Consider the following 7655-nt stretch of genomic DNA (forward strand, 5'->3'; position numbering starts at 1 on the left):
AAAATGTTTAAATATCAGGGAGGTCTAGGCATTGATTGGGAAAATTTCAGTTACTTTAGGAAGCTCGTAACATACAAAATCAGAGGATCTTGTTAATTCTCCATCTCTCCTGCACCATAACTGCAAAAATAATTGAATTGCAATATTTTTATGATAAATCAGGCTAGGGATTATAGCACAAGCACATCCTGACACTGAAATATTTTCAGCATATACCTACTACAAACTTTCATTCTTTTTGTTTTATGGGTTATAGGAAAAAAAGTAAGGATTTTTAAACTATATTTCATGGACCTAAAATATGGAATAATCAAATTTCTGCAAATAATTTCATGACAGATCATTTCATTAGTGGTATATTAATATTCTGAAATTTCTTAGTGATTTTTAAATTTTTTATTTAATTATTATTATTTTTTAGATGGAGTCTTGCTCTGTCACCCAGGCTGGATGTTCAGTGGCAAGGTGCAGGGTAACTGCAATATCCACCTCCCGGTTTCAAGCAATTCTCCTGCCTCAGCCTCCCAAGTAGCTGAGACTACAGGCACTCATGCCCAGCTAATTTTTGTATTTTTAATAGAGATGGGGTTTCTCTATGTTGGCCAGGATAATCTCTATCTCTTGACTTCGTGATCTGCCCGCCTTGGCCTTCCAAAGTGCTGGTATTACAGGCGTGAGCCACTGCATCTGGCCTCTGTGATATTTTTAAAGTTGCTGGGTTCTGTGACATTTCCATCATGTTAATCTTATTATACTTCTTTTAACAGTGGTAAATGATTTATGTGTCTTTTTTCAAACTAGAATGCTCCCAATTTTTTCTGTAGACATTTATGCAAAGGAGGTGTGCATATTTCTCTACAATAATATATTCCTATAACAAGCCATTTTGAAATAATTTTTGCGCATTAAAAACAGCAAATAAGATATTTCATAGAACAGATGTAATTGGTTTAGAGTCATATATATGTGGATTATATTTCTGTAGAAAATGTGATAATACTTTTGCTTTCAGAGAAACTATTATTCTCTCTTAATTTAACAAGACATCAAACATGCATCAATCTTATATCTTTTAAAGATATAAAACTATGGTGGATATTGCATTTGGGCCTAGTAATCTAAAGAAAGGAAACATGTGGAATGGTGGTTATGAATGAGATTACATTTTGAGGGAGCAACAAAAATGTAAATTAAATAATTATAATTGGAGTTGCATACATTTTATATTAAAGGCAGATACGGAATGCTAAGAGAATATATAGCAGGTAGCAGTCAATAGTTAATAAACAATCTATATATTTTCACATTTTTTCATAGGTTTATTTTTCTGACAAGTTTAATTCTTTCTTAAAGTTTCCAAAAATCAAATCAAATTATTTTCAGAGTTCAGGCCGTTTCAATGACAACAGTAGTCAATAGGCCATAAAGTAGTTTTTAAATACTAAGTTATTATTCCATTATAAACATAACCTAAAGTATGTATGAAAGTGGGTTTATATTATGGAATATATAATTTTAATAATATATGTAGTCATCATCATCAGTATTTTCAGAAGAAAGAGGAAAGAAGAAAAGATGAATTTAAAGTTTTATCACGGTATTACTATTGCAACTTACAACAAACATCTCTGCAAAGCAAAACAAGCAAAACTTTGCTCCAACCACAACTGCCATTTTAAGTCTGTTTTTGAACTTTAGTGTCTTTGCTTAAAATATTTATGTTTTCCTCTCTTGTAACCACATCATGTATTGAGGTTTTACTCATTTGTAAACTAATCATCTTATAAATCTTGTCAGAATGCACATCAGAATTAATTTCTCCTTTATAGCATTTATGAATCTCTTTCTATATATATATATTAATATACATGGCCACTATTCATTAAAATTTTCAGTGTGTTTATTTGTGCATGGATCTTTCCATATTCATCTTTGTAGTACTCAATGGCCAACATGAGTCATAAATGCTCATTATTATATGGTTTTGGCTAGTTTTGAAAATGCATTTTGTCCACTGTAAGAGATAATGATGAGTGATTGTGATCAGGTTTCAGATGGATTATAAAATTATTTAAAAGTATAAATCAAATTAAATCAACCTTTGATAGCATGGCAATTTTTAAAATAGCATGGGTTTAGGGCCATAAAGACTTGCATTACAATCCTGGCTCACTAACCTGGTAGTTCTGTGAATACAGATCAAGCTTATTGCCCTTGAACTACAGTGTCCTCCACATTTGGATACTATTACATAACATTTACAGTTGGTCTGACAATTAGAAATTATTTTGTGAACAGTTGGATTGGCATCCTTCATGCAGTAGATGCTAAAATATGTAGCTAGTAACAGAAGTAGCATTAGTCAACATCATCTATCAATCATCGAAGGAATGGCCAAAATAAAGTACCATAAGTCTATCATACTAGAATTAAGAAAATCATTAATTCTGTTATGACATATATATGTATATAGCATTTGCATTTTTATACATATGAATTTAACTTAGGTGCCTCAATGATCTCATGTTAATATTTATCAAATCCTAGATGCTCTAAGCCTAGAAAATGCTACAAATAATAGATAAGTACAGTTACACCACATGCTTTCTTTACTTTTTTTTCTTAATGAAAATAAGCTTTATTACATCAAGTAATAAGTACATACAAAAATGAAAACAGTTTTAGTCATTTTCTTCCAGATGTTTTGATCAACTTACAATAAACGAGGAACTGAGATCTACTTACAGTCTTAGTATGAAAATGTTCGGGGGTCCTTGTTGGGTTTGGTGGGTTGCTTTTTCTTCTGTATTTAGAACTTGTGCATTTTTAAAAACTGACTTTGAAGCACTAATAGTCATGCAAATGCTTAAGCAAAAAAGAAGTTACATTCAGCAGAATCTACACTGTATGGCAAATGAGAACCAGCTACTAAGTAAAGTGTGCTGTCAATATGCATTAAAAACRAAATCCCTAGAGTGGTATTAGCTTATGAAAAGGAACAAAGRACACTGTGAGTAACAAATGTATTCAAAAGAGAAGATTAAAGGGAGACAATGGTGTCTTGGAGGCAAACTAGTTTGCTGTAAGATAACTTTAGGAGCATCTTTTAAATCAATGCTTAAAAACAAAAAACAAACCAAAAAAACCTGGGCAGTTCCTAACTACTTAAATTGCAAATCCTAATTCACTGCAAAATCTTTTCTCAATCTTTGAGACTGTAGGTTCAGACCCAAGTGAACCATGGGAGGAAAAACTGAACTGTAACCATTTTGAAAACAAGGGTTTCATCTGAACAGGGGAGATGAACTGTAACTTCTCATCCTGTAAAAAGACGGGAATCCTTCAAAACCAACAGGGAAGCTAGGATCTGGCATTCCGTTCCGTTTGTGCCGAGCCCTCCCGAGCCAGGCCTCCAGCGTGAACGATGCAGGCTTCAGCCTCTCCATGGCGCTCTTGCTGCCCGCGGACGTGGGCCTGATCCCCTTCCCCAGCTCTTCAGTGATGGCCAGCAGCCCGCGTGTTTGCTTTGGGGCACCTGCTATTCCCAGGTCCCTGGGTATAGCCTGGGGACGGTGGCCCGTGGTCACTGAGCAGCTGGCGGTACTGTGAAGACGTCGCCACGCTGGTGGACGGCGAGTGGACACTCCCAGCGGCGTGGAGGGCGGTGGCGGGCCTGTGCGCGGCCAAGTTCGGTTTGTAAGATATCACCCCGGGCGGCGGGCGCGGCGAGTCCGGGCCGCGAGGGCAGCGGCGGCGGTGGCCGGACCCGGCGGCCCCTTGCAGGTCCGAGCACCCGCCGAGCGCACGCGAACTTTTTGTTGGCGGCGGCTCGGGCTGCGCAGGCAAATACGGCCGTCCGCGCCCTGCGGCCGCCGCAGTCTCCGCTTTCTTTGCTTCTTAAGAAAACTTTAAAGTATGTAGTTATAGATGATACAAAGTATATGCTACTAATTGACAAAATAAGCTTATTTCTTTTTACTTAATTAACAGAGCTAAAAAGTTAGTTTAGAAGCATGACAGTGTTGCTTTGTAGAATGTGAAATACAATTGGAAAAAGTCGCAAATAGTAAATATAAGCGTATATGTGTATAACTATTTGAACTGCATATTATTTGTTGAAAGTATTGCATATGTTCATGGGAAGTTTGTGTGTGTGAGACAGAAGGGGAGAAAACAAGGAGGGAAGAAGAGAGAGAAGTAATGACAGTATGTATGCATTAAAAGTAAAGTATTTTAAATGATGAAGTAAAAATTTTTAAAGTGGTAGAGTACAGTACATCAAAAGTACAGCACTAGTAAATAGCATGCAATATTAATGCAAAACTAGTGTTGTCTTGCCCTGAGATTCGTATTTTGGGTGAATTTTATTAAATGTTCCCATAGTAATATTTAACAAAATGTAGAGTATAGTTTTATTAATAAAAGAACTACTTTGATTTTCAAAAGTCATTTCTAAAACAATCATTTCCTAAGAATGGCTTTTGTGTTGTCAGAGTGGAGTTAGCATTCATGCTTTTACATTCAATTCCTCAGGAGCATAAATCTTTTCAAATGCAAGGGTAGCCTAAAAATAGTAACTGGCCAGTAAAATCAGACTTCGTGCATGTTACCAGTTATTTATACACCATTTTCCAACCAAGCACCCCACTGCCATAATGACCTGAATGCATGCAGTGCTCAGCTGCTGAGGCAAAGCTTACAAGTTGATTTTATTGCTCTAGACACATTGAACAACAGAAGAGCCCGTAAGCACAGGAACATTACGATGCTAGAAGTGTTTTCCAGTCATTTGCAATAGGAAATCACTCTACAGTATGAATATATATTAAACCTGTGTCTTTGTTTTCTTCAAAGAAGTCTGTAGTAAACAGTATACTGTACTTTAGCAGCAGTGATAAATTTATTCTTTTAAACAAATTGCAAAGGACATGATTTGATATTTAAGTTAAATGATCACTACTCCAAACTAATGGTTTTATGTTTAACTTTTTTGTCTACTAAAATTCTGGGCATATTGAATTATGTTCTATTGACTGAGAATAATAACTTTCATATCCATGGATACATAATAGTACTTTCATTTTTTGGATTGGGTCCCAGACCCTCGCATAGAGTATTCCTATACTTATACCATAGAAATTGAATTTGTGTTGCCTCTGAGTCATTGAGTAAGACAGTTATTTATGTATAACTCACCTGTCCTTGAAAAATAAAACGGTTTTTACAGACACAGACACAGACACACACACACACAGACACACACACACACATCCCTATAATACATCCATTCCGGAAACCACAGTATAATAGAATAATTGTCTCTAGCTCATAGGTTTTAGTTTAAACCTTTTCTCTCCTTAGAAATTTCATCTATGGTAATTTATGTTCAACATGGTTGACTTTATATTGTTACACCCTTATCCAATGCAAAATACAACATATGTCCAATGCCATGCCATAATGGTTGGCTGAATTATTGTCATAAAATGTATCATTAAAAATACTTATTTTCATATATTATTTTCTGAAATATAAAACCTCCGATTGATATAAAAAATCCTCTAAAACACTTACTTATTGTCACAGCCTATTGTAGAGAATGAGGCTGTAATGAAATTTTAGAGTTATTTTAAATCAAAAACCTATCATGCTTAATTCTATGTATATGGTTTCAACAAGAATGGAAAGCTTTCAAATATAAACAATAGCAAAGCAAGCAAATCATGAACAATTTTTTAAATGTAATTAATATTTTCTTTATTCTGTGATGATACTAAGCACGTTTGTATAATCCATGAAACTTACTATTGTTCACAGATATTTCTTTAGATAATAATGTCATTGTCACTGTGCATCTATTACCATCTTTCAATTTGCCGTAAAGATAGAAATACAGTATTGCTTCTATATTAATTAGTTAACAATGCATTGCAAAAAATTGTTGATAGAAATAATTAAAGGCTAAAATAACCTTTTTTTGTGTGTAAGTATTCATTTTCTCAATACGGAGTGCCATTTACATAAACACATTAAACATAAATCTGAGAGTTGTCATAAATATAAATTGTGAAATCTCCTATGTCACAAAATGATCTGCTACGGTAACTAGTGGCATTCACAATTGTTTGATCTTGAAGTTCCTTCAATCATTATAGGATAGGCTCTGGATTACTTTCTAAGTATGTTTCTTAATCATTACCTAATATGCAAAGCAAAATTGTATAAATTGAATGACTATAAATTATTCCTCATGTGCCCTTCAGCAGGCACGCTAAATAAAATGCACTGTTTCTTTAAATTAATGAAACAGCTTTTGTTTTCTGTTTATTTTTTGAAGTGTATTACTTTCTAAAAGCATTTTTAGTATTGATATTTATGGTTTTTCTCTCATTCAGGAGTAAGAGCTTCTAAGAGGAAAGAATTGTTTGTCCCTTAATTTACAGCATGTGTGAGTGCCTGGCAAACAAGTTGTAATAGTCTCTAGAGTCAATTACAGAATGTTAATTTTCAGACAATATTTCAACCAATGGGAAAATTTTATTTGATAAAAATACTTATATTTACACTTACTCCAAGTATACATCAAATCTATAATGTAAAAGCTAATAATCATAAATAGAGCTTAAAATAAGATGGATAAAATTTTTAAAGAGAACATGTTTCTACTGTTTAGTATGTTCTCACTAACATTGCTGATAGGTTTTTGGAAACTGTGGCTTTAAGCAAAAGAATGTACAGAAGGTTCTCAAACAATATTTTTTCTGTATGTTAGTTCATTCTCACACTTCTATGAAGAACTGCCAGAGACTCGGTAATTAATAAATAAAAGAACATTAACTGATTCCCCACATGACTGGGTAGGCCTCAGGAAACTTACAAACATGACAGAAGGGAAAGAAACACAGCCTTCTTTACATGGCAAAGAGAGAGGTACAGAGTTAAGAGGGGAAAAGCCCCTTATAAAACCATCAGATCTTGTGAGAACTCAGTCATAGTCTAATCTCCTTCCATGGAGTTCCTCCCACAAGGTTCCTCCCAGGACACATAGGGATTAGGAGTATTACCGTTTAAGATGAGATTTGGGAAGGGCATAGCCAAACCATGTCATCATGTAGTGTTATTTTGTTATAACACTGATTTAAAAATGGTTTTATACACATTGTTTTGCTCAAAGTTCCAGTTTCCAAGAACCTATCTAGGTTGTGAAGACTTATTTTATTAACTGCTGGGTATCCAATGAATATGACAGTTTCTTGTATATAATAGATAATTTTTGATATGTTTTGTAACTGATTCTCCAAAGTAATGTGTTCCAAAGCTATGTATAGAAAGAGAAAAGAAAAAAAAAAAACATGCCAGTTTAAAGTTTTTTGTGTTTGTGTGTTTATTACATCGATTAGATCTAGCAATCTAAAAACCCAATAAATATAACAATATTTCATATTTTAATTTCTCTAAATCTGTACATGGCATCCCTGGGGAGACAGCAAGCATTCTCTGAGCTTATTTCTGTTATGCCTCATAGAAACTTATTTAGAATTAGTGAAAACTTATTCTATCTTAAGAATCAATAAGCATGGTGCATAGCATTTTAGAATTATTCCAAATTTTTGACCTATTTTCTATATAAGTAAGCAGTGGGAAATGTGTACCTT

The 7655-nt window shown here is 34.2% G+C and overlaps 1 pseudogene across 1 annotated transcript; it reads right to left on the reverse strand.

Moving 5' to 3' along the window:
- Nucleotides 1–2622: 2622 nt before the first annotated feature.
- LOC116546945 lies at nt 2623–5842 on the reverse strand (annotated as a pseudogene). Its single transcript, XR_004266892.1, has 3 exons — nt 5806–5842; nt 3807–3896; nt 2623–3719 (listed from the first exon to the last, which is right to left on the reverse strand). The product of XR_004266892.1 is annotated as a cyclin-dependent kinase 2-associated protein 1 pseudogene (transcript).
- Between the last annotated feature and the right edge of the window lie 1813 nt (nt 5843–7655).

The sequence above is a fragment of the Sapajus apella genome, unplaced genomic scaffold (assembly GCF_009761245.1).
Source record: "Sapajus apella isolate SASKATOON/1434 unplaced genomic scaffold, GSC_monkey_1.0 scaffold1731, whole genome shotgun sequence".
Lineage (NCBI taxonomy): Eukaryota > Metazoa > Chordata > Mammalia > Primates > Cebidae > Sapajus > Sapajus apella.